The sequence below is a fragment of the Marmota monax genome, unplaced genomic scaffold (assembly GCF_021218885.2).
Source record: "Marmota monax isolate L192 unplaced genomic scaffold, Marmota_monax_Labrador192_F-V1.1 WCK01_AAM20220418_F8-fsc00105, whole genome shotgun sequence".
NCBI lineage: Eukaryota > Metazoa > Chordata > Mammalia > Rodentia > Sciuridae > Marmota > Marmota monax.
In genome coordinates this window covers 6291914-6308216 of record NW_026692947.1, presented here as the reverse complement: position 1 = coordinate 6308216, position 16303 = coordinate 6291914, and the positions used below count along the sequence as shown (strand labels likewise).

Below are 16303 nucleotides of genomic sequence, written 5' to 3'. Positions count from 1 at the left end.
AGAAATAGTTGGCATGGTGTGTGTTTACAGGGAATAAAAATTCTACACTGGCTTTTGAATATGGAAAATATCATTTCAAGTACTTATTTTTACTGAGTGACACAAATCTCTAAAAACGATGTTCCAAAGGCACTTTAGATACCCAATTGCCTGACATTCTTGAGTAAAAGTAGCTGAAAGAGCAAACATCAAGTATAAATGTGTAATCACTTGGGTTAGGTAGATATGTATTGATAGGAATGGAATTTGTTTTGAAATCATTAATCCACATAAAAAGTTATGAATGATTAAACTAATTTAATATGATATACATTTTTAATATTTTGGTATGCCAGTGCCATTTGCATAAACAGCAAAAATGTTGAATTTTCTGTGCCATATTCTTGAGATTTTTTAATGTAGATTTTTTTGGGGGAAAGTTTCATGTAAACATGTGAAGGAATTTATATCAAAGCATAGCACTGATAAGGACTGAATATAGTTGATCACTTTATAGTTCATTTAGCTTTACTTTCCTTGTCAAGGACTTCAACCCATGACAGCTAACTTACAAATGTATGAAGTGGGTACCAAGGAAAATCACAGTTGCCATAAAGATCCTTCACAATAAGAGGAAAATTGCTCAAATTACATACCCATTGATAATAGTAGTATTTTTTCATATGTGTAAACCATCAGTATTCTATAAATGTAAATATCCAGCTGGGAGGATTTGAAACTTAAAATTAAATATTTTTGTTTGGTTTTTGTGTACGAGATGACTATAAAATTATAGTTGGAACAGTGTGTGACTTAATTTCCCAATTAGGAAGTTCATGTGTAATGTAAAAGTATAATTCTTAATGGCTTTTCTAACTCCATTTCACATATGTTGTACATTTTATTTAAGTTATTGAGCACTTATATACAAGGTGATGTGCTAGGCCCTGGAAGAATTTCTCTAGGAACAGTTTTATTTCATGTAGCCTTCAGTAACTTTTTAAAGTTTATAATCTAACAACAAAGGTCATTGTTAATGCCCAAACTAGGATTATATGGCAGTTGGATATGTGTATTGGATAAAAGAAGATGGTATCTTCATTGATATATGTAGATGTCCTAGCAGATCATACCAAAAAAAAAAAAAAAACTGAATCAAAGAAAAAAAATTCTATTTTTTGAGCATTCTGTTATAGTTGACCCTCTTTTTAGTCAATAAATATAGGAAATTTGGTTTATGGACAATCAAAAAAATGAGTGGAATCATGTAGAATCTTAATAATTGAAGAATTGGTCTATTTTTTAGAAAAATTATCAGGAATAAGAATAAGGCTCTTAAGTCACTTGAAGCAGAGGTTCTTAAGCCTGGGCCTAATGGATGGGCCTCAGATAATTTTTTAACGAAGTCTGTATGCAAAATTTTTATGGTTTTATGTATGTTGTACTTTCTACAGAGAGGATTCACTACTTTAACTTTATTCTCAAAATCATCCATGACCAAAAAAAAGTTAAGAAACCCTGACCTGGAGAGTAAATCCAAAGTATAGATAGAAGATAAGGAACTGTTAGTTTGATATAGAAAAATAATTTATTACCAGATGTAAAAATAATAAAGAAAAGTTTATTGTGTTAGATTAGTAGAGATTCAATTATGGTGTAGAATCATATTCTATCCACTAAAATGCACATTATGCCTGATAATTTATGGGTATATACATACCCTAGGAGTCTTGTTTGGACAGGTGAGGAGATACACTTTCCTTTTCTTCCCAGGAATTTGTAAGACATCATTGTCTGCCTAGAGTTAAGGAAGGGGGATGGACCTGTGTTCCAGTAGGAAAGGGAAAGCAAATGAAAGGGGCAAGACAAAACAGGGGTGTCTGATGTCAGCATAGTACTGAGGTTTTTCAAAAGTTTGTGAAAAGGGACATGGCCATGTCCTTAGCTCTCAGGAATAAGCTCTATCAACAATAAGCTGACTCTTCATGATTGTTGTAGTCTATCAGGGCACCGTTGGAGATGGGAAAAGATATCCGTTCTAGTTCATACTCTCTATTTGGTTATATTTTTAAAATACTAATCAAAGTCAAGATGTTTTCAATTAGAGTAAAAGTTTTGAAATGCAACATTAATAATCATATGCATATATATGTATACGTGTGTGTGTATATATATATATGTGTGTGTGTGTGAATAAATAAGGTTTAGATCTCTTCTCTCTCTTTTTTAAAAATATTTATTTCTTTAGTTTTAGGTGGACACAGTATCTCTGTTTCACATTTATGTGGTGCTAAGAATGGAACCCAGTGCCTCACGCACGCTAGGCGAGCACACTACCACTTGAGCCACATCCCCAGCCCTAAATCCCTTCTCTTTTAATGTAAGGAAGTTGGCAGGAAAACTGAATAGTACTGACTGCTTCAACCTAGGAATAGGAGCCCAAAAAGATAAGAAAAGATTGCCTGAAAACCATAATGTTAACTGAAAAACTGCTTTTGCTTGGTGTTATCTTTCTTATCTTCACCTACAGGCAGGTTTTAAAAACGTATTTATGCCCTGTATGGCGGCATTATAGCAATAGCCTGTCTCATTATAAAAAATAAAAAAAGCTGGGCATGGTGGCCCATACCTGTAATCCCAGTGACATGAGAGGCTGAGGCAGGAGGATCACAAGATCAAAGCCAGTCTTAGCAATTTAGCAAGGCCCTGCGCAACTAAGCAAGACCCTGTCTCAAAATAAAAAAGGGCTGGGGATGTGGCTCAGTGGTTAAGCGCCCCTTGGTTCAATCCTTGGTACCCAGTAAACAAACAAACAAAAAATTTATTAATTGATTTTTTTTTCTTGTAATGACATTTTCTCCAAAGTATTACTGTGTTATTCTGTTTTTTGTTTGTTTGTGTGTGTGTGTGTGTGTGTGGGGGGGTAATACTAAAGACTGAACCCAGGGGCATGACCATTGAGCCATATCCCCATCCCTATTTTGTATTTTATTTAGAGACAGGTTCTCACTGAGTTGCTTAGCGCTTCACTTTTGCTGAGGCTACTTTGAACTCAGGATCCTTCTGTCTCAGCCTACAGAGCTGCTGGGATTATAGGCATGTGCCTTTGTGCCTGGTTACTCTGTTATTCTTAACAACCCCAGCTGACTTTTAAAAAACATCTTAGCAGCCCTCAGTCTTAGAGGGCTTTGGTATAGATGGAGTAGTTAGTACTATTGCTAGTTTTTTTAGTCTAATCTTGAGGTGTATGACATATGAGGGTCATAAAGTAATTATTCCATTCTATTCAGCCTTGATCAAATCCAGTTTGAAATATATCATGTATTTTAATTTCTCCATTAAAAATGCAATTGGTAGATTATCAAAAGAGGTAAAATATATAAATCCTAGAACACAAGTACTGCTTCAAAGGAATTCATTTTAGATCAATGGAAGCAAATTTGGAGATGGCAGTAATTAAACACAATTCTAAGAAAGTACAAACAGGTTTTTAAAAGTTGAGCAATTCATAAGTACTCAATCTGTAATAAATGTCTGGATATTTGAGGTGCTTATGTCATATTATAGGTAAATTCCATAGAGAATAGTGACTGTCCTCTCCTGAGTAGTACATTTTGATGTTGCTGAGACCTAAAGAATGTGTTTGGGGTAGCTGGTATACTACAGCATTTCTTACCATCAGAATTCACTTGGGAAATAGGATAGTTGGCATAATTTATTTAACGTTAGTCAGTGCTTAGATAATTTTTTATTTCCATAATATATTTATTTGCTCTTCTTGTACATTTTAAGCTACCTAATAATTTCCACTATTTTGTACCTCATTGCAATGAACATAATGTGACTCATGACAACTATATGAAAATCTGTGAGTAAACATGGCATTTTTCCCTATAGAGTGACTCCCATCATACTGTTTTAATAAGTTCTTAAATTTTTTTCTCTTTATTTAAACAGGAAGGGAATATCTACACTACCAGAAAGTGCAGCACTTTTTTTTTTTTTTTAATTCTAGATTTTTGTACTGATGTTTAGGAAAAAAAAATACAAGAATGCAATAGCTTCAAATAGCAATTTTCTACATTATGTCACTTTTTACTTCTTAGGCTTATGTTGATTTTTAAGATTTCTAAAATCCATGTTATATATAAAAATGCTACACAAATACCTAAAATACCACATAGATGAGAAAGTAGCAGCAGATACATAGTGGCAGTTACATAATTGATCCTGTTTTACGAAAAGGTAGTGTTGTTGTCATTCAAAAGTTGAACTTTTAGGGCAGGTATTTGGAGCTTATTCTTTGGAAGACTTGGGACAAATGGTGATTAAGTGCCAACGTCACTTTGCTAATAACTAAACTCAGTGTATACATGACTCCTCAGAAGCCCACCCTAAGACTTTGGTGCTCAGAGGTTGCACCAACTTCAGTGAATGAATTATTGTGAGCACCAAATGGTGTACTGGTAAAAAATGTTTTTGACTATAGCGTGCCTTATTTTTATATGAAGTGCAATTATTAAAACATATCGAGTATGTATGAATTACTGATATTCACTATTACTAAATCAGAATTCCCATATGTCTCAGCCATTTACTATAAAGATGTCTTTTCTTATTCTTTCCTCCCAATATTACATTGTTTAACTAGGGAAGCAGTTTTGTATTAGTAGGTATGCAACTACATTATTGAACTTTCTGAAAAGTAAAGAGGAGCTAAGGCTAAAGTGTGGGAAATATTTGAGAATATTTCTGTCAAACTAACAGTTTTCTACATTATGTCACTCATTACAGCTTATTACTAGTAGTGAGCACAGCTCACTGCTATTAAGTGGTTAATATAAATATAAGCATAATTAGATTTTAATTGGAGAGATAGTGTTTAAGGATAAATGTGAAAGTAACTGCTGCTCTTAATATAAGTATCTCCTGTACTTCAAATTAGGACAGAAAGTGAAAGATGATTATTTCTTTTGTGCAGAAGTAGCTTATATTTTCAGTTTTAAAAATCTTGAGAAGAAATGTAACCTAAGTGTAGTGGCATAGATTGCTATACAAGCAGAGGTGTTATGTTCATGTCTAATTTGACTAGGGCATGGGTTACTTTGGAGAATGTATTCAGTGTGGGACTTTAGTTCTTGCTTCAGCAGCATATATACTAAAACTGGAACATTTAGGGACTTTGGACAATAACTTATTTTCAATTTGAGGAAGTTAATTAAAAAAATACATAACTAATTTTTAAAGACAAATATGTTACCTAAGAAGACTAATATCAAGTAATAAAATTGAAATAGCAATGTTAAGACTTCCAACAAAAAAAACAATTCAGGACCAGATGGATTCTCAGCTGAATTCTACCAAATTTTTAAAGGAGAACTAACCCAGTCTTTCTCAAATTATTCCATGAAATTCAAAGGGAAGAAATACATTCTGTGAAGTCAGTATAACCCTGATACCAAAACCAGACAAAGACACATCAAGGAAAGAAAAATACAGGCCAATATCCCTGATGAACATAGACGTAGAAATCCTTAATATAATATTAGCAAACTACATTCAAAAACACATCAAGAAGATAATTCAACATTAACAAGTGAGTTTCATCCCAGGGTTGCAAGATTGGTTCAACATAACGCAAATCAATAAATGTAATTGACCACTTAAGTAGAATTCAGGACAAGAATCACATGATCATCTCAATATATACAGAAAACGGCCTTTGATAAATCCAGCACCCATTCATGTTAAAAGTGCTGGAGAAGCTAGGAATAGAAAGAACTTACCTTACATTATAAAGTTATTTATAACAAACCCAAAGCCAACATCATACTGAATGGAGAAAAACTGAAAGCATTTCATCTAAAATCAGGAACAAGACAAAGATGTCCCTCCTCTCTTACCACTTCTATTCAATATAATTTCTCTAAACACTAACCAGAGAAATCAGACAAGAGAAGGAAATTAAAGGGATAAGAAAAGAAGAAGTCAAACTATCACTGTTTGACATATTTACTTCAAGTTTTTTTTAACAAAAGAAATTTGTTATTTCAAGCCAATCAGATTTTCAGAAATCAAAGATGATGACTTTTGACATAAACATAGGAAAAAGTGACCTCTTATATATTGCTAATAAGATTGTAAACTGTTAGACCACACTTTGAGAACTGTTTTACTACATCCATTAAGGTGAATATGCACAGACCTTATGATTTAGCAGTTGTACTGCTGGGCACACACACACTCTAGTTTGGAGAGTATTGTCAAAATTACATCTGCATAGCGAAAGTAGTTGTCAAAAAGATTTTAAAAAACCTTATTTATGAGAAGTATTGCCAGTACTTAAAAATAAAGTGTAACATTTATCATAACATTTTATGTCTAAACCTGTGTCTGTTTATGATTGCTATCTATTAATCTAACATTTGGAATATAACATTTAGTATACATTTTATATCAAAATCCAAATCTGTCTATGATTAATATGTCACTTGGTTTTCCCTTCTGCTTTTACTTTTACTACATAAAAATAACAAAATAAAAAAGTCAAAAGTTTTGGGGGGTATAATTTCAGAAATAGCCATGCCTCCAAAACATTTTTTATAGAAAATTTCAAACCTATAAATGAAACCCCATGTACTCATCCCTCCCCTTATCAATTTATGGTTAATGTTGATTCTTCTGTATTATTTCCCAGACCCCACTGAATTATTCTGAAGCAAGTCTCAAACATATCATTTCATTTATAAATATTTCATTTTGTATCATCTAAAATGTAAAAACACAAAAGACAATACATGGAAAGACTGTGTTCCTAGAGGAGATGACTCAAAATTATAAATAAATCTATAAATTTAAAATAATTTATATTAAATCAGAATCAGTCAGAATCTTGTATTACTTTTTCAGGAAATTTGACAAAAGGGTTTTAAAATTCATTTGAATGAGTAAAAATAAATGAATAGCTGAAATAATTTTGTAGTAACATAACATAGTATAAACAGAATTCTCCAGAGGAACAGAACCAATAGGATATACAGAGATATATAGAGAAAGAGATTTATTACTAGCAGAGAAGTTCCACAGTCTTGCAGTCTGCAAGCTGGAAGCCCAGAAAAATCAGTAGTGTGGTTCCAGTCCAAGTCCAAAAGCCTAAGAAACAAAGGAGCCACTTCTAAGTCCTGCTCCAAACCTGAGCAAAGTGTGAAAGCCCCAAACCAGGACATCGATAGTGCGTATAAATCCTGGTCTGAGTATGAAGGCTTGAGAACTAGGAACTGACTCTATACAACCTGATCTGTCAGGAAGCCCAAGAACTAAGCTTAGCTATGAGAGCCCTCACTTATAAAGAATCAAGAGTTGGGCTGGGGTTGTAGCTCAGTGGCAGAGTGCTTGCCTCGTACATGTGAGGCACTGGGTTTGATCCTTAGCACCACATAAAAATAAATAACTAAAAAAAAATTAAAAAAAAAAAAAACCAGAGTATAGCAAACACAGCCAATTTTCTGAGATATTAATAGTGTGTGAATCTTTTTTTCTTTTTAAGCCATAATGTGACTTGGAGGACTTTATAAATCTGCTGAGTGATTGTGAATAAACACTGGAAATGAAGAGCTCTCTTCCCACCTCTTCCTCCTGGGGTTTACCATGTCTTTTTCACTTTTTAAGTCTCTTCAAGGTCTAGGAAAGTGTCCTTGGAATTTTCAAAATATATACTTTTATTTTCTAAATTATTTAGTTGTGTCGGGAATTTTATGCCCCCAAATACAAAATATGTTAGGGTTTAAGTTTTAATTGAATAATGAGTATACTTGACTCTCACTGATGTTTATCTTTAGCTAAAGATCTTTAAAGTCATTGAAACTGTTAAATGGAAGAACTACCTAGGTCTTTTTGTATAACCATTTCATTTAACTTACTCTCAAAAATTGATGGAAAAAAATGCATACTAGAAAAAGAGTGTGTGTGTGTGGGGGGGGGGGGCGCACGCCTGCATAGAAAGAACAATAAAGGCAGGAGAAGATGGGAAATATTGAGGAAATTTTCAGTTAAATATATATGTGAATTCTTTGTATTATTTTTATAAGTTTTCTCTGAGACTGAAACTACTTTAAAATAAAAAGTTTTAAAAAGTCTATAGACACATGGAAAGCGTAATCATGATTCTTTTAGACAAATATACCAATACCATGTTTTGCTTACTGCATGGCTCCTTTCTGTTCACTCAACAAGCATTTGTTAAGCATCTTACAACATCTCAAGGGATACAAAACAAAGATATAATAAATTCCAATTCTGAGCAGTGTCATCTCATTGCTTATATCCTTAACTGGCTTCTTGGTTTGCTGTAGCTTTGACTGTTGCAAGGTCTGCTCAGGAAGGGAACTCAGTTATCTATCCCTGACTGTGAAGGGAAGCAGTGGCCTTCATGCTGAGTGTTTGCCATCTCCCGATCTACACAGACTTTAAGGCTACTCAAAATTATTTCTTAATATAAGTGTAAGTTGCTACCTTCAGAGTTTTTGGAAATGTCTTCCTTAGTTTTTCTCCTGTATTTAAAGTAGGTAAAAGTTAACATCTCATTTCTATTTTCAGATACCTGAGTGTTTTTTCTTTTTAAAAAAAGCCTAATTGTTTCAGTGGAGGATCAGGCCTGAGCAGCTTACCTCAGGATAATGGCTCAAAGTAAAACTTCTGGGAATTGAATGCTGGGAGATATTCTGATATGTTAAACTTTAAAGTGTCTGTTCTTGTCCATTAATCTATTTTTGGTAACAAGCAGTTTTGGAATTTTTGAATTATTATTATTGTACCTACCCTGATAGTGTGCCGCAGTCTGGCTGGGCACAATCAGGAGCCACTTGTCAAAAGAAACTAACTTTATTTTTAGAACCACACACGACAAACAAAATAGTCTCTCAGGAAAAACCCTCAGAGCCTCAACTGCCACCACCGGCTTTCCACCAGCCTCTCTCTCTCACACAAGCTTCTCCCCACCTCCCACAATCCTCCTGCTCTGAGGCCGATTGGCTGGGTCACGTGGGCGGAGCCAAAAAAGTCCCCCAATGAGCAGCTCCGTGGTCTGAAAGGGCAGGGAAACAGTCCAATGAGCATCACCGCAGAGGAGCCAATCAGCTAGATGTTGCTGGGGCCGAGGAGCCAATCAGCTAGATGTTGCTGGGGCTGCTGTGAGCCAATCATCAGCCGGCAGCTGGAAGTTTGCTGGCAGCTGGAAGTTTGCTGGGGCCCCTCAGGCTGTGGCTCTCAACAATAGTGTCAGTTAACTGCCCATTACCCTATCAGATTACTGTCAATTAATTCAATTCAGCAAACTTGAGTTCCCATTAAGGACCAGGCATTGATTTATACATAGGGTACACAAAGATGAGTATAACATAGTCTGATGCCAGAAAAAGACATGTAAGAAAATAAGTAGAACAAAAACTAATAAGTATAATCATGGATTTAGTTATAAAGGACAGAGTTGACACCAAGAAGGAAATTTTAACTGCCAGAGAAGAAAAAGACAGACATGAGAGAGAAGAGAAAATCTTATAAGATAGCCAGATTCTTAGATTCCATAGTAGGAAGTCAATGAATAAATTTTAAATGGAGTAATCTGGAAATGGTGTTATAATAAGCTATATGAAATTAACAGCAAAATAAACAGTTGGAAAGGGTTCTGTCTGGGAAACAGGGATCTGACAAGGGAAAATATAGTGCTATTATTTTTCATTGTCTACCTTATAGTACACTTTGCCTTTTGAAAACTATATGTATATATTAATTAGCTAAAAATTTGTTTTAAATTTAATTCTACTTAATAATTTAGGCCAAATTCAAGTGGTAACTTATGAATTTATCATGTGCCATAGATAAGTGAACATGCACATTCCTTCATTTAAACTCACATGACAGTTCTTTAGACTCTATACAACATTTATCATATTCTCATTGCTTATTTTTCTCATCTCTCTGCTAGATTTATTAGCCTTTTGAAAGCAGGAACTGTTTTATCTCAGAATCTCCCTTAGTGCTTGATTCCTTTCATGTAGTTGACATAATTGAATTGAGGTTTAGTCATGTTGTTTGTTGGCTCACATTTTGGTATCTTAGTGGCTTAAAAATTCAAATGTTCTAACTAATATATACAGTGCCATCTGCTAAGCATTATTTTTTTGAAAACGTAATTTCATCTAGTGCTCTTAAATCAGATTCTATGTATTTTGGTAGAATACTCTGTATTTAAGAGCACATTCTAGTTTATTGATAATAAGAATTTTTGTTTCTTAAAAATGATGAGCTGGTTTTTCATTGGGATAGCTATTGTTATTGCAAAGGTTGATTTCTGATATATAGGTTTATTTATTTCAATCTCACAAAAATTGCTCTTATTTGATTCCAAGAAGACTGGTATTTCCTGCATTTGATCCTTTGCCATATTAGGGGATTACTCATTTTAATATTTTAATCCCATGGTAACCAAACAATCAGAGTAATAGAAGTGATTGCTCTTGAGAGCAGACATTTGGTTTGCCCTTCTGTCTATCTCTTAGTCAAGGGAATATCAAGCTATTCTGGACAGTTGGTAGGGTAGGGTGTCAATCCATACACAACCAAGCCTTTGACACAATGGCCAATGGAGGCCACTTATCTATACCATAGCAGGAATATAACATGCATAAAAGGAAGTTGTGGAAATAAGATTAGGAAGTTGAGTACAGATTTTGTCAGGTTTGTATTTGTATCCTTTAAGTAACTAAAAGCCCAATTAAAAAAGAGTTATACTTTAATGATCAGGGAAATTATTGACTGGATATCCAAAATAGGACAAGTTCTATGATGGAATTTGCAATGACTCAAGCTCTGCTTTTCTCAGTTTTGCTCTCCTTTCTGTGTCGGTTGCTTGCCTAGCTCACAGGTAGGTAACAGAAATTTGAGACCTCAAACTTCCATGAAAGAACAAAAACAAGAGGAAAAGTAGATTAAGTTTTTCTGGCAACCTTTCTTCAACTTTTCCCTATAGCCCCTATAGAACTTTTATTATCACCTTGACCCTAACTGGTTATGAGTCCATTCCTATACCCTAATTCCTGTGGCTGAGAGAACTGTGTGTGATCACTAGCTTTGACATGGACTTCTTTTTTTTTTTTTTTTTTTGTACCAGGGGTGCTTAACCACTGAGCCACATCCTGAGCCTTTTTAATATTTTATTTAGAGACAAGGTCTCACTAAGTTACTTGGGGCCTTGCTAGTTGCTGAGGCTGGCTTTGAACTCATGATCCTCCTGCCTCAGCCCCCTAGTTGCTAGGATTACAGGCATGTGCCGCCACACTCAATCTGACATGGACTCTTAATAGGAAGATGCCAGGGCTACTATAGCTTGCTAAGTGAGAGCAGATTTGCAGACATTTGCATTGGGTGCATTTATTTCATTCCTTTTTGAGAGTGGGATTCCTAAGAGTAGTAGGTGAATAGCTTAAAAAGCATACTGCAAAGCTGTGTCAAAATAGTATTAAATCATCTAAACATAAAACCTTAGTTATGCCATTCACTTAAAAATAAAATCTGATTTTCAGTTTTACTTTTTAGTTTTGAGACAACCTTCTAGTATCAAGATGAAGTGAATTAACCTTTCTAAATTTCCAAATATTTAAGAGAGAGAAGCAATGAAATTTCCTGTGTGCAGACCATGCTGGCTAAAAACTGCAGGGCATTATTCTGCTTGGACTCTACCCCTTATATATGTTGCTCTAGGGTCATCAGGAGATTTGAATTGAATTTAAAATCGGAATTTGTGGCTCCCACTGTGGCCTTACTCCTAATGGGATTCTTCTTTTCCAGTTGCAATGGTCACACTAATCTCTGTCCTCTTGAATCTTAAACTAGTAGGACTGACACGTATTTTTATGTAAATTCAAGCCTCCCTACGTGGCACTGACTGAATTGTTCTCAAGTGAAAAGATGTTAAAAAAAAAAAAAGGAGAACATTGCCCATCTTCCAATGCAGACTCTTCTCCAGTGCCTGCCTGCTTTTAGTTCTCCTAAGTGCATTCACTGATTACTTTTTTGTTTTGTCCAAAATTTATAATTGTTGCCCATAAATGACTGTCATTACACGAAGCAGAACTCCTTTCTTGTTTTATTTTAGTGGACAGTAAGAGTTATAAGTTGACTTATAGCTCAGTCTCAAACTTTGAGAGGAGAGAATAGTTTTTACTCACTTTCCTGGCCTTTTACTTTTAAAATAGGACCACATTTTACAAAAATAATTATGAAAATAGGAACCAGGCCTGGCATAATGGTGCATGCCTATAATCCCAGTCACTCAGGAAGCTGAAGCAAGATGATCACAGGTTCAAAGCCAGCCTCAGCAACTTAGCGAGGCTATAAGCAACCTATTGAGATCCTGTCTCAAACTAAAAATTAAAGGGCCCAGGATGCTGGGCACAGTGGTGCACACCTGTAATCCCAGCAGCTTTGAGAGGCCGAGACAGGTTCAAAGCGAGCCTCAGCAAAAAGCAAGGCGCTAAGCAACTCATTGAGATCCTGTCTTTAAATAAAATATAAAATAGGGCTGGGGATGTGGCTCAGTGGTTGATTGCTCTTGAGTTCAAACCCTTTTACCCCCTGCCAAAAAAAAAAAGGAGGGGGTGCTGAGAATGTGGCTTAATAGTTAAGCACTCTTGGGTTCTTGGGTTCAATCCCTAGTATATTAAAAAAAAAAAAATAGGAACCAGAATCGCATTGCAGGACTTAATTATAAGATGCTTATCTTTATGACTCAAAATGTTTTTACTAAATTAAGATTAATATTTAAACTGGGCAAAGGGCCAAAAGTCTGTTAATTTCAGCTATTCAGGAGGCTGAGGCAGAAGGATCTCATGTTTGAAACCAACCTGGGGAACTTAACTAGACCCTGTCTCTAAATAAAAAGGGGGACTGGGGATATAGCTCAGGGTTGAACATACCTGGGTTTAATACCTAATACCAGAAAAAAAAATAAATATTAAATTAACAAAGAGAATTTATGGATGAATCCCCAAGAATATAGACCAAAAATGGCATGATCCTTTTGAGAAACACTGCTGGCCATCATCTACAACTAAATGAGAATTTTCTGACTTGGTTATTTTTCAGTTTAAAAATCTTCTCATCAAAGGCATTTTCATAATTTTTAGTGGAATATAAATAGGTATAATCCTTGTAAAGATACTGTAGTGATAACTTTCAAAAATTACTAATACATTTAACTTTTGAATTTCTCATAGATAAATTTACACAGATCATACGGGTAAATTTACACACCTGTGACTGAACATCTGTATGATGTCATTCATTGCCACATTGCTTATAATAATAAAAGATGAAAACTATCCATCAATAGGAAATAAGAGGAATTTATATTATTTAACATGTGTCAAAATAGTATTAAATCATCTAAACATAAAACCTTAGTTATGCCATTCACTTAAAAATAAAATCTGATTTTCAGTTTTACTTTTTAGTTTTGAGACAACCTTCTAGTATCAAGATGAAGTGAATTAACCTTTCTAAATTTCCAAATATTTAAGAGAGAGAAGCAATGAAATTTCCTGTGTGCAGACCATGCTGGCTAAAAACTGCAGGGCATTATTCTGCTTGGACTCTACCCCTTATATACTCTACCCCTTATATATGCCAGGCCTGGTTCCTATTTTCATAATTATTTTTGTAAAATGTGGTCCTATTTTAAAAGTAAAAGGCCAGAAAAGTGAGTAAAAACTATTCTCTCCTCTCAAAGTTTGAAAATTAGAAAATAGTTTGATTATGCAAATATGATCTCTCAAAACTTGTAGGAGATAGCCCTAAGCAACTTAGTGAGACCCTGTCTTAAAATTAAAAAATTAAAAAGACTATGAATGTAGCTTAGTGGTAAAGTACCTAGGGTCCAATCTCCAGTACCACCCTCCCCCAAAAAAGAAAACAATAAAGTTGTTCATTCTAATCAAGAAACAAAGAAAAGAGAAAACCTACATGACCACTATAAGCAATGAAAAAGGGGGATTCCATCAAATCCTATAATTATTTAAAAGACAATATAAGGATATGGAATACAACTTTTCCAGAACATAGAAAAAGAAGGGATACTTCCCAGCTTGTTTTAGAGTCCAGCATAATACAGATACCAAAACCTGAACTGAGGACTTTATAAGAAAGAAAAATGTACAGACAAACCTCTTATGATTACAGATACAAAACCAAACCCAGCAATACATGAAAAACACATCATGTTATATAGCAAAAACATACTTTCCAGGAATAAAAGTTTGGTTTAAAATCTAAAATCAATGTAATTTATCTCATTAACAGAATTGAAGGGAAAATTCCATAAGCAGTTCATTAGATGGAAATTTTTTTTTTATAAAATGCAACTCTTATTCATAATAAAAATAAAACACTCTCAGCAAACTGGGACTAGAAGTAGATTTCTTTAATATGATTAATGTGTCTACAGAAAAAATCTACAGCAAATACCATACTTAATTGTGAGCTATTGGATGTTTCTTCCCTAAAAGATTAAGAATGGGGGACAAGGATGCTCATTATCAGTACTTATAATCCACATTGTAGTAAAGGTCCTACCCAGGCCAATATAGCAAGAATAATCGAGTGTACACATAGGACAAGTGTTAGTAAAATTGCCATCAGTTGAATTAATTTGTCTTCCTACCTGAAAATTAAGATTATATAAGGTTCATTGGAGGATACAGACATCTACTCATTCACAGACTTCTGCCCAACTTAACCTACACATGTTAATGGCAGATAACTAAGGAGACTTCTTACAGAAGGAGTTGGGGAAAGGCTCTTCACAAAAACTGACTTTCTTTATACTAATCATCTTCATTTAATATCCATTCAAGTGGAGATGGTGGCTTGAGACAGAAGGAGTGTGGCCTTTTGCAACCAAGTAGTTGAGATATAGCAGGGTAAGGATATATGAGCTTAGCATGGTATGGTAAACATATAACATTTTCCATGGCATTTTGAAATTTTTAGCTCCTTGTTTCTGTATCTCTGAGTATATAGTATTGCTATTAAAAGGGTCTTTAAAGTCTTTGTCAGGGATTCATCTTTTTAATACTTGGTAGCAACTATACTTTTACTTTTATATGATTAGCTTGAGGCTGACTTCATTGTTGCTTTAGTGATAGAGGAAGAGAATGTATATACGGGTGTGTATGTGTATGTGTGTACATGTAATGTGTGGAAAGTCTCATATTATATGAAATAGTTACGGAGTGACAACTCCTCCTAATAAATACTGATCTAGTTTAGCTGTTGCAGCTGTTGCTAAACCCAAAGAAGCACAGTAATGCTTCCCCTGAGGGATCTGGCCACCACTACTGATATTGTATGAGTGTTTAGCCCACATCAAGTACTGTTGTAAGCACTTTGTAAGGTAAATCATTGTACTAGCCCCATTTTACAGATGAGGGAATTAAGTCGTATCAAGGTTATATGGCTTACTCAAAGACACACAGCTGGCAAATGATAGAGTGAGGATTCAGTCCCAGGCAGTCTGCAAATCACAATGCCACACTGCCTTCTGGGATTGTTTTAATTGTGTCTAAAAAGCAGACTCTTTAAGTGTCCCCAGGTTCACCCCTACAAATCCTCACTGTTTTGTAGAAGGGAATATTAGCCAGGGAGTACTCACTTCGTGAGCCTTAATCAGAACCTGGTGTGGAGAGGGCAGAGGAGAAATAGAAGATTTCGTTTAAAACGATCTTTCGATGACTTAGTGTAGGTGTTTGTTGTTTTGTTTTGGTACTAGAAATTTAACCCAAATGTGCTCTACCACTGAGCTATATCCCCAGCTCATGTGTATTTTGATTTTGAGACAGGATTTTCACTAAGTTGCTGAGGCTGGCCTTGCATTTGTAGTACTCCTGCCTCAAATCCCAAATTGCTGGGAACCACCCCTGTCCTGAATGTAAGTCTTAAAAGGGCTAAGAAATACAAGTCTATTGGATACTTTCATATACTGTAAGCAATTCCAATATTTTTAATAAGTTAAGACATTGTTTAATTCATCTTTCTGTTGTTCATCCATTGTAGCTGCAAGCCCAAACCTGAAGTTTTTAATACCTTAAGATCTCCTATTCCATTTAAATATCCAGTCAACCAAAACAGTTCTATACTATTGCTTTGGAGAAATGTAGTTTTATATTTTGGGAAATAGAAAGATAGTTAAAATTGGGAAAGTCATTTTCTATGCAAATAAAACAATTTGGTTCCTTTTCAATCTTTTACATATTGAAAACAAAAGTTGAGTCAA

The 16303-nt window shown here is 34.6% G+C and overlaps 1 protein-coding gene across 3 annotated transcripts in view; it reads left to right on the top strand.

The window, feature by feature from the left end:
• Lpgat1 (lysophosphatidylglycerol acyltransferase 1) overlaps positions 1 to 16303 on the top strand; it is a 118208-nt gene that overhangs the window by 89599 nt on the left and 12306 nt on the right. The gene's annotated exons all lie outside the window — the stretch shown is intronic.